Here is a 12,115-nt window from a genome sequence, read left to right as displayed (position 1 = left end):
CCAGCACTTCTCTCGAATTGGCCGTGAACATTTTTAACAGCTCTTAAGAGAAGCTGCTGTTTATTATTTATTTCCGACGAAGACACGGACATTTGTGATGGTTAAATTAGGAAGAGAAGAACGACGTTACACGGTTTCTTGTGTAGAAGTGAGTTTGGTCCAGGTGTGGAAAGTCGCACGAAATAACATGATTCTACAAGGATGATCTCAAAATAAAACGTTTTCTTTTCTCTATTTTACAGGTTTGTATAAAGTGTATAAAGTAACAAGTCTGCGGAGAATGTTGAATACATTTTCATCCGTTCTAAATGGTGCAATGAACACCTTTTATGTTAATTTCTTGTTATGTCAAATTTTGACTCCATATTTAAACACTAAGTTAATAAGCGCAGTTTTCTTTTATGCATTCACGTTAAGATAACTGCGTAGGTGCTCTGTGCAAAATTAATAACGCTTAGCGAGACAAAACAATCACATTTCGCGGTATCCTCTGGAGAAAAGACACCTTGTTCAGTCAACTCTACTGTTAGACTCGTCATATGAATATATAAAAGATGGCCTGTCTTTCATATCCTAACTGAATGCGACCCTTTTGACCTTTGTCACTATAGTGAGACCTAAAGATTGCAGACTAGTAAAAAGAGCAAAATTAGAAGATTTTCACTTAGGATTTTTCATAATAAGATTCAAATTTTTAATGCACTGCTTAAGTTGTGAGTGATGTATGAGTTTAAATATTGGTGTGGTTTTAATTACTTGTTTATTTGTTTATTGGCTTGTTTGTTTATAATCCTTAGGTATTTTGCCTAACCTAACACCATATAATTAACGACAGCGGAGAGTTTATTAGTATGATTTTATACAGATATTTTGGGGGATTGTTTTCATGTGAACTGACAATTATCGCTGCTTGTCAGCAAGACAGCGGCTTTCCTCATATATGCAAAGCTCACATATTAACAACCCCCACCCGTCTACACGCACACACACTTGCACAAACACCACCACACACTTGATATCCCTCTCCTTTACTTCCCGTTCCAATGCTCTGACCAAATTTATTCAAATTTCCTACTTGGATATATCCCCGTTCAGTATAATCTTAAGGTTGTGTGTGTGTGTGTGTATATATATATATATATATATATAGTTATAAGAGTTGTAGACATTGTTTCCAATACAATGCTATAATCTTTATTTCCTCAGTATATTATGCTGCAAGCACCTGAGGCAGGAACAAGCCAACATCCATTAGTTTATTATGAATGTGGCACAGTGCTGCAGTGGTTTTAACTGAAAATATTATGGTGTATTATAATTTTTAATTTAATGAAAGGAAAACTATTTTTGATAATTTAGTGAATAATAAACATGGCTTCAGAATACTATTTTTATATATGTTTAGTAATATGTATTTGTTTTTTTCTAATTCACCTGCTTGTTTGTCTATCACAACCCCTATTAAGAGCGGCTATATGTAAAACAAGCTGTCGGACAGACAGCCGTCGGCTTACGCAACAGAAGCGGGAGCTGTTCTTGTGCTGTGTGCCTGAACCATGCTTCACCCCTCTTGCTGCCTGCAGGTATCCGGACTGGTTCTGTAGCAGCGTGGGCCCTGGTCTGGGGGAAATGGCTCAGTGGTAGCGCCAGGGATGCCGGACCATGACAGCGAGTTCCTCCTGAACCGACAGACCAAGAGAAGACGAGTGGACATCGGCGTGAAGAGAACCGTGGGCTCCAGCTCCACCTTGACGGCAGCAGCCACAGCCGACAGCCTCGTGTCCCGCGCCATCAAACCCGCCGTGATCTTCGGGGCCATGAACGCCCGTCATAGTGTGGAGCAGGACTTGCTGGAGTGCCAGGGCGGTCAGCTCGGCCACGGGGACGCCGGCGAGAGCAAGTCGAACGTGCTCCGCAAGCTCCTGAAGAGGGCCAACTCCTACGAGGAGGCAATGGTGACCTTCCCCAGCGCCACCATCATCTCCCAACTGCTGAAGAGCAACATGCCGAAGAACGGAGGAGGCGGGGTGGGAGGCGGGGGGGTGGAGTCTGGCTTCCCCAGCAGCGCCCTCTCGAGACGACAGGGGTCGGAGATGGCCCAGGAGGACGTGTGCAGCAATTCGTCCCGGGACAGCCCGCAGGAGTGCCTGTCGCCCTTCGCCCCGGCCCGCCCTGGGACACTTCGACATGGAGCGCATTAACGACGAGCACCTGCGGGCCAAACGCGCCCGCGTGGAGAACATCATACGTGGCATGAGCCACTCCCCCAGCGTGGGGGGTCCCGCCGGGCGGCAGGGAGCGCGAGCAGGGCGAGGGCGAGGGGCGAGGGCCCGCATCACCCGCACAGCCCGCGGGACGGCTACCGCGAGAACAAGCGCAAGCAGAAGGTCCCGCAGCAGCAGCAGAGCTTCCGGCAGCTGGTGTCGGCGCGGAAGGAGCAGAAGGTGGAGGAGCGCAGGCAGCTCAAGCTGCAGCTGGAGGACATGCAGAAAACAGCTACGTCAGCTGCAGGAGAAGTTCTTCCAGATCTACGACAGCACCGACTCCGAGGGCAACGACCCGGATCCGGACGGCGGGAACCTCTCGGAGGACAGCGCGCGCTCCGACGCCGGGCTCGCCGACGGCGACGTGGACGAGCGCCCCGCGCGGGACTCTGGTGGCGACCGTTCCGATAATGAGATGTCGGACTTGGACCCGGGTCACTTCCTCGACCGGGCCAGGGCGTTGCTGAGGGAGCAGGCCTTGCTGGACGCAGAGAAGCCCAAACGAGAGAGCTTGCTGAGGGTCAAAGGTCAAGGTCCGACCTCTATGCACTCGGAGGGCAAGCAGCTGGCCGAGACGCTGAAGCAGGAGCTGAACTCTGCCATGTCCCAGGTGGTTGACACGGTGGTTAAGGTCTTCGCCAAGCCCCCGCGTCCCTGCCACAGGTGTTCCCGCCGCTGCCCGAGCCTCAGGATCGATTCGCAGTCAATGGCGACAACCCCAACTTCCACACCACCAATCAGAGGCTGCAGTGCTTCGGCGACGTCATCATCCCGAGCCCCGCATGAGTCGTTTGGCGGGGTTCCGCTCCCGAGTGCCAACGATCAGACCGAGGCTCTACCCCTGGTGGGTGCGTAAGCCCGCCTCCGACCTCCACCACCACCAGTCGTCGGCGGTGGGGGCCCACGGAGGCCACCACCCACCCCTCCCTACACCCCTCCTCCCTGTCCGCCAACATGGGCTTCACTTCCCCTTCTTTCCGCCACCCTTTCCCCCTTCCTCTCATGGGGTACCCCTTCCAGGGCCCACTCGGGGCCCCCTCGTTGGGCTACCCGGGCAAAGACAGGGGCTCACCCGACTCCATGGACCTCTCGCGGGAGAGCACCAGCTTACGGACCAAGATGGCGTCCAACCACCACCTGGGGCACCACCGGTCCTGCTCGCCAACCCCACCCGGGGAGCACGGCCGAGAGCCTGTCTCTCTCCCTCATCAAGTCGAGTGTGCGGAGCTCCAGGACATGTCAGACATCTCGCCATATCCAGGGAGTACAATATCCTTTTCGTCGCCATCAAAGAAAGGCTTTTTTTTGTGTGCCCAAACTCTTCTTTGAAGTCGTGTATTCATAATGCTCCAGCATTCAGTCTCATGGCTTTCTCCAAGTCGTAGTATCATTCAGCTCGACAGCTCTGATTGGCTATACTGAACTCTTTGCCCTTTTCTGATTTTGTTAGTCCCAGTTTTCCCTTAAGCGTGAGGGTACTGGGTTTTACTAAGTCTTGGTACTGGGTATTACTATGTACCTTTTTTCCTATATTCAACTGCGTGTTATTATTAGTTTCAGAGACTCCTCACTCAAACCTCCATTAACTGTTCAATTAAAACATTGTCTGTTTTTATTCCCCAAGTCACACTAGATTTTCTCTGTCCACGTCCGGAGCATTTCACCGTGAGCCGTTTCTGTGTGCAAACCTCCATTAGAGTCTAGCGTCTCTTCTTCCCTGGGATTTAACCCTGTGTGATGTATGGGCACAGGGGCAGGGGGGTGGAGGGGGGTGGGGGTGGAGGGGGGGGTGGTGGGGGGGGGGGGTGGTGGGAACTCCTGAGGGAGTCCATGTAGAGTGGCTCTCTCCTGCTCAGCTGGTAGACCTGTTTTCACCTCCTTTGTGTTTCGACCCGGCCGTCTCATCCAGACCACTTCCCCATCCACACTCAAACCGTGCCTTCATCATCACGCCCTTCAGCGTCTTAACATAAACTCTTCTACATATTCTCGTACAACTGGACCTCACGCTTGGCCCTCTGTCCCACATTTAAATGTTTAATGTATTTGAATACCAATTTGCATATCTTTGAAAATGATTAATAATCATTTGGCATCCTCGGGGCATCGTTTGGTGTCTGTTGTGGCAGACATTGCTGTTGCCGTGCCGAGAGGTTCAGGACTGCTGTCCACGCTTTTGTTTGTTTTTTTTTTAACCGACAGTTTCCACCTCTGTCAACTCTCATCATATCCCATTATAGAAAAAAAGAGATAGGAACAATTATCCCTCCTTTTCACTCCACCCCCCCCTTTTGATTCATAAGGATCTGTCAACAACCTGAGGGCCCTCAGCTGTTGCTTGGCAGCAAAAACAATCTCCCTCTTTATTTTTTTATTTTTTCGCTGCGAACCCCCCCCCCCCCCCCCCCACCCCCCCCCCCTTTTCTTTGAAGCGGGGCATTAACAGGTGTTTGCGGCCCTCTGTTTGTTTTTCGTTGCCCCCCCTCGTCTTTGCTCCCCCGAGCCGAGGGCCCCTGTGCCCGCTCCGACGCCACCCTCCGCCGTTCCCCACCCAGAGCGGGAGGAATAAAGACATTGGAGGGATAGAGGGATGGGGAGGTGGAGGGATGGAGAGACGGAGGGATGGAGAGGTGGAGGGATGGCAGGTTAGACGGAGCGAAGCTCGAAGACAAACGCTCCGGTCGCTGACCTGCGTATTTTGTTGCAGCGGCCGCGTGGGACGCACGTTGCCTAAAGTCCGAGGTAGCGCGCCAAACTCCGCACGAACATCTCCAAGGACGTATATCCACTTTCAGACGTTTTTATTGGTGGCTGCTAATGACATATCATTGTGCTTAGAATGAGAAATTCAAGTCTCGTCACAGGGATCCCAGAAGTGAAGTGCAGTTAGCTTACATAAAGGTGTCAGGTTCAGGTGTCAGGTGTGATCAGGAAAGTGTGTTTGGAGAATCCACGGAAAGTGAAAGTGGTTTTGGGGAGTTGGGACAAGATACGTGACACGTGATACGTGAGATAAAGATTATGGAAAAGTAGGGGAGTGGATTTGGGGTTAGACTTTTCCAGTAGAAGTGCCTGGGAATTGGGTTGTGGAAGTTCTGAAAATTGTGTTAGATGTGACGAGAACGCTGTGATGGGAATCTGGTTACCTTGTACTTAAGGACAGGGACAGTTGAGGATACTGAGGGAATACTACCGTCCAGGAAACAGAGGAGGTAGCACAGATTTTGGGTTTAGAGTGTGTTACTATTTAAGAAACATGGTTTTAGCTTGTACTGGAGAATCTCTATTGGTCTGAGCAGTAGCAGGTGAAAGTTCCCCCCATTGGGTTTCTGGCAGCCGGTCTCTGTTTGACAGACACACACACCCACACCCACACACACCCACACCCACACACACACACCCACACACACACCCACACACACACACACCCACACACACACACACACACACACACCCACACACACACACACACACACCACACACACACACACACACACACACAAAAAGGGTCCAGAGTTGGTGTAAGAGGAGGCAGGGCCGGATGGGGAGGAGGGTGTGGAGGACTCTTTGTCTGACAGAATCGCATAATCAGCCATTTTGTTGTGCAGTGGAGGTTAGGCGCAGAAGGACGTCCTCTACTGGAATGTCCCACTCCGTCCCCCCCGTCTGCTCTTACAATGTCCCACTCCGTCCCCCCCGTCTGCACTTACAATCGTTCTTAGCTTAAATAGATTTATGATGAATGCAGAATGCATGGTGGAAAAAAGTGCAGATCAGACCGAAACGCCTGGACCACTGGCCAAGCAGATTTCTCCCTCTCCCCCCGTCAAAAGAAGAGCGCTCCTGAACACCGCTCGCCTAACACACGGCCTCTGTCTGGCGTTCACGGCCAGCGCTCTTAGCTACGCGCTCACGTGGAAATGTGACATTTACTCTTATCTGTTCACATGGTGGATGTTGTAAAGTTATTTCCTGTACTATAGCTGACTGGTCTTGTCATTTGTGTGTTTGTCAAGGGGGTGTTATGGAAAAGTTAAGAATAGTTACACAATTATAAGTCCCAAAACCTCCCATTAAAGATTACTGCTGCACAGAATTATTTATTAATAATTAATTAGACAGCAATTTCTATCATTTATTTTCATCGGAGGCGTTGCCACATTGTAGGCTTTTTTTTTAATTATTATTAAATATTTTTTGCCTTCTGATTGAACTTTTATTTTGTTTTTTGTTTTTTTTGTTTTTTTTTTCAATGATAAACTGTCCTCAGCAGCTTTTATGCTGAAATGTATTTTTTGTTTTGTTTTGTGGCGATTGCGCGTGATCCATTCATCCACGGTGCTGAATGAAGTAATGTTGCGGCAGAAAAGAGCAGCTTGTCCCTCTTTCATTCTCTCTGGCCTTTGTGTTGATCAAGCAAGACCAGATGGCGGCGAGAGAGAGAGAGAGTGAGGAGAGAGAGTGAGAGAGAGAGAGTGAGAGAGTGAGAGAGAGAGAGAGAGAGAAAGAGTGAGAGAGATGTGCTTTTCTCCAACACAACCACCCCCTCTTTTCTCTCCTTTTCTCTCTCTTGCTCTCATTCATTTGAAGCACTTAGCTTCCCTCTTTGAGTCCTTATTATATTTGAATGTGTGCACACTTTACAGTGTTTGTGTTTTTGGATCAGACATATTTACATGACAAACGTGTCGTTTTACAGTCATATCTTGGGGACGAGAAAGGCGTCCTGGGACTCATGCCGTCCTCAGGCTCATGACGTCCTCGGGCTCGGTGCTGACCGCATGCCAGTTTCTCTGCGCCAACCTCTAAACGTCACGGCCAAATCGCTACCTACCGATGTGACGCGGCCTGGCAGGTCTGCTGTCATGCTTCCATAACAGCAGTTTAGCAAACACCGTCTACGTGCGCGAGCGTGCGCGTGTGTGCGAGAAATTCACTTTGATTGTGTTCGTTCCCCTCAGCCTGCCTCCATCACTTACATCCATCTTATTTTTAGGGAGAAAAAAAGAAGATTTTCCCTAATGATCTGGGCTACTTTGTTAAAGAAATCGTGTGCTGTCAGACAGAGCAAATACAGATCTGACTTCCCTTCTGTTTGGTCTCCTCACAGAGCATCAAATAAAGGCGGGCGGCCGCCGAGATCTCGATACGGGCTCGTCATGCCCTCGCCGAGACCCGGAGGGCTCCTCGCCTTGGTTACCGCTGCGTTTGTAGTCGCCATGCAAACGACCCTCGCCCTTTTACCCCTGGAGGAGGAGGAGGGGGGGCCGCGGGGTTAGGGGAAAGACGTTGGCTGGCTTTGCGTACGAATGGCTTTCTCATGTAAAAATGGTTTTGCCGCACCGTCACGGCCAATAAGACGCCGTGGCATCTTGAGTGCCGAGGATGGTAATGGCAAGCAAATCTGGCCTGCTCTCCACTCGGGATCGGCTGCTTTTCCTTAACCCACGGCATTTGCACATTCAGGAAGGTCTTTCCCCCAACCACCTGAAGAAGGCCAAGCTCATGTTCTTCTACACCCGCTACCCCCCAGCTCCAACATGCTGAAGATGTTCTTCTCCGACGTCAAGGTGAGTGCAAGCTACCTCCCTCCCTGTAGCTGGCTGCTTTTGTTTGTTTGTTTGTTTGTTTGTGTGTGTGTGTGTGTGTGGTGTGTGTGTGGTGTGTGTGTGTGTGTGTGTGTGTGTGTGTGTGTGTGTGTGTGTGTGTGTGTGTGTTGGGGGGTGGATTTCCTCACTTGTCCAGGTGTGCTCACCTAAGAATGCTGGACAGGTCATGTGACCTGCCGTGACTGTTCCTGTTGGTTCAGGCCGGTGGACATTGGTGTGGGCTGGATGACGTACCAGTGTGAGACAGGTAGGAGGTTAGACAGGGAGCCATAGACAGAAAAACAGCAGAAAGACAGGCATGGCTCTCAAGCACAGACAGGGTGACTGGTACACACAGCTAGGCTGATAGACAGGTAGACCGGTAGACAGGTAGACAGGTAGACACTTGCATAGACAGCCGAATGTGGAAATAGACGGGGAGACAATTCTGCTGGAAAAACATGAACAATACTTGAACAATACTAACTAAAAGAGAACAAAGGGTACACATATGCATGCACGCATACACACACACACACACACACACACACACACACACACACACACACACACACACACACACACACACACAGTAAACAATAGCTTAATTGTATGTGTGTGTGTGTGTGTGTGTGTGTGTGTGTGTGTGTGTGTGTGTGCGCGCGAGGCCCAGCTAAACCTGTGACAGATTCAGGCCATCTTATTCAAATGAACAGACAGACTTCCCCTCTTTGGTAAACCAGCTGCCCTTGGGCCACAGTTACCACAGCAACAACGGCCTCCCCGTCATGTGGTGTAACCTCAGTGGTCTGCAGGCCGAGATAAGGACGCCCTCGTCCTCAGGTGTCGTCCCAGCCGGGGCCGTCCGCAGGTGTCACACCTCACAACCCGGCCGCTCCGGCCCGCGGGTGCGCCGCTGACCCGGCGGGTCACGTTTGTCGACGTGTGTGACATTCCTGCGTGTCCCTTCGTATCCCTGCGTGTCCCCGGCGTGGTGCCGTGAGCTTCCGTGAAGAGATGCCCCACTTACCCCTGAGCGTGCGCCCCCCCCCCCCCCCAGGCCCCTGAGCGTGCGGCCCCCCCCGGGCCCCTGAGCGTGCGCCCCCAACCCCCCCCAGGCCCCTGAGCGTGCGCCCCCCCCCGGGCTTCCACTGGTCCTCAGCAAACACACAGTCAAACCTGCATTTGCATAACATTCATTTTAAAATATGTTTTGCAGGACAGCAGTTGATTTTGTTCACAGTGCTGGGTTCTTTAGGCAAATCTGCATCTTACAAGCATAAAACACATATTGTGAATACTCGCATGTCCACCGTTGCCTTTACGATAACTGTTTTAAAATATGGCAATAGTGGCATCCTTCCTCCCAGCTGTGGCAACGCAAAACGTAATGCTACACAACATAACGTATTATTTCTTCAAATTAAACCGTCACGTTATGACACAGGACAGGGTAATGGCCCACTGAGTACATCTGAACCCAGCAACTTCATTTTACATAATCCTCATAAGCATAAAGGTTTTGCTTAATTGAATTAGATTAACATAACACCGAAACAAGGTCAAATTGTTGGCAGTATTATAGTACTGGGGCTTTGTTATTGACAGGAACAATAGACGGCATGGACTCCGTTGATGTTTTTTTCACTGTTCTTTTCTGCAGACTTATCCACTGTTCTTAGTAGTTGCTCATTAGTAATTTGTTAGATTTACATATCTCATGAATATCAATACAGTGCATTTTGCATACTAAAGCCCACCCATAACCTTAACAATGCCTGATTATCTGGAGGATAATAATGGTGGGAGGGGTTTGCTGAGGGAACTTCCCTTCATTTCTGGCCAGAGCCTGTTCTTGATTTTGGTTGGCTAAGCTGCTCTGAGATCAGTAGTGGAACTAAAAAGCGCTTATTAGCTGCAGTGGTTAGAGACCTCTCAACTTCAGATCCTTGTGTGTACACAAGCATTTGCTTTTCACCAGCTAGCGTCAGTCACACAGCCACTAACCTGCGCTAACCTGCGCTAACCGCTGTGTTTGTGCAGAGGACACACCAGTGTTCCTCACGTCGAAGGGATCAGTGGCGTTAGACACATTTTATAAGTTCCTTTTTCTCTGATCAGTCTCATTAAACACTTATATTCTAAAATATGATCACCAGCTATTTTATTAGCAGTGTTCATTAGTTAGGACACGTTTGAATGTGTACCAGTGAATCTAGCAACATAACTGTGCTGCTTGCTGCGTCCAGCATCTGACCACGGCCGTGCTGTCGGTTGGATGTGTTCGGGTGGAGAGCGGGCGGATGTAGCATGGCAGCGGGTGGGGGCCTGAACCAGACACACCTGTGTCTTCACCTGAACCAGACACACCTGTGTCTCCACCTGAACCAGACACACCTGTGTCTTCACCTGAACCAGACACACCTGTGTCTCCACCTGAACCAGACACACCTGTGTCTCCACCTGAACCAGACACACCTGTGTCTCCACCTGAACCAGACACACCTGTGTCTCCACCTGAACCAGACACACCTGTGTCTCCACCTGAACCAGACACACCCGTGTCTTCACCTGAACCAGACACACCTGTGTCTCCACCTGAACCAGACACACCCGTGTCTCCACCTGAACCAGACACACCCGTGTCTCCACCTGAACCAGACACACCCGTGTCTCCACCTGAACCAGACACACCCGTGTCTCCACCTGAACCAGACACACCTGTGTCTCCACCTGAACCAGACACACCTGTGTCTTCACTTGAACCAGACACACCTGTGTCTTCACCTGAACCAGACACACCTGTGTCTCCACCTGAACCAGACACACCCGTGTCTCCACCTGAACCAGACACACCCGTGTCTCCACCTGAACCAGACACACCTGTGTCTCCACCTGAACCAGACACACCTGTGTCTCCACCTGAACCAGACACACCTGTGTCTCCACCTGAACCAGACACACCTGTGTCTCCACCTGAACCAGAAACACCTGTGTCTTCACCTGAACCAGACACACCCGTGTCTCCACCTGAACCAGACACACCTGTGTCTTCACCTGAACCAGACACACCTGTGTCTTCACTTGAACCAGACACACCTGTGTCTCCACCTGAACCAGACACACCTGTGTCTCCACCTGAACCAGACACACCTGTGTCTCCACCTGAACCAGACACACCTGTGTCTCCACCTGAACCAGAAACACCTGTGTCTTCACCTGAACCAGACACACCCGTGTCTCCACCTGAACCAGACACACCTGTGTCTTCACCTGAACCAGACACACCTGTGTCTTCACCTGAACCAGACACACCTGTGTCTTCACCTGAACCAGACACACCTGTGTCTTCACTTGAACCAGACACACCTGTGTCTCCACCTGAACCAGACACACCTGTGTCTCCACCTGAACCAGACACACCTGTGTCTTCACCTGAACCAGACACACCTGTGTCTTCACTTGAACCAGACACACCTGTGTCTTCACCTGAACCAGACACACCTGTGTCTCCACCTGAACCAGACACACCTGTGTCTCCACCTGAACCAGACACACCTGTGTCTTCACTTGAACCAGACACACCTGTGTCTCAACCTGAACCAGACACACCTGTGTCTTCACCTGAACCAGACACACCTGTGTCTCCACCTGAACCAGACACACCTGTGTCTTCACCTGAACCAGACACACCTGTGTCTTCACCTGAACCAGACACACCCGTGTCTTCACCTGAACCAGACACACCTGTGTCTCCACCTGAACCAGACACACCTGTGTCTTCACCTGAACCAGACACACCTGTGTCTCCACCTGAACCAGAAACACCTGTGTCTTCACCTGAACCACACACACACACACATATACCCACACACACACGTATGTACCCACACACATGAACACATGGACACACACACACATGTATATATCCATACACATGAACACATGGACACACACACACACATGTACCCACACACACACGTATGTACCCACACACATGAACACATGACACATACACACACACATATGTACCCCCACACACACACACATATGTACCCACACACATGAACACATGGACACACACACACACACACACACACACACACACACATATGTACCCACACACATGTATGTACCCACACACATGGACACATACACACACATATGTACCCACACACACACGCATGTACCCACACACACACACGTGTGTACCCACACACACACACACACACATGTATGTACCCACACACACACGTATGTACC

The 12,115-nt window shown here is 50.4% G+C and overlaps 1 pseudogene across 1 annotated transcript in view; it reads left to right on the top strand.

Moving 5' to 3' along the window:
• Positions 1-1,582: 1,582 nt before the first annotated feature.
• The window catches only part of LOC143504565 (prospero homeobox protein 1-like), a 25,406-nt pseudogene continuing 14,873 nt past the window's right edge, over positions 1,583-12,115 (top strand). The window contains exons 1-2 of the transcript XR_013127595.1: positions 1,583-3,533; positions 7,725-7,834. The product of XR_013127595.1 is annotated as a prospero homeobox protein 1-like (transcript). The remainder of the gene's footprint in view (positions 3,534-7,724; positions 7,835-12,115) is intronic.

Source organism: Brachyhypopomus gauderio, unplaced genomic scaffold (assembly GCF_052324685.1).
Source record: "Brachyhypopomus gauderio isolate BG-103 unplaced genomic scaffold, BGAUD_0.2 sc300, whole genome shotgun sequence".
NCBI lineage: Eukaryota > Metazoa > Chordata > Actinopteri > Gymnotiformes > Hypopomidae > Brachyhypopomus > Brachyhypopomus gauderio.
The sequence above is the reverse complement of the archived record's forward strand: the minus strand, read 5'-3'. Positions and strand labels throughout refer to the sequence as shown.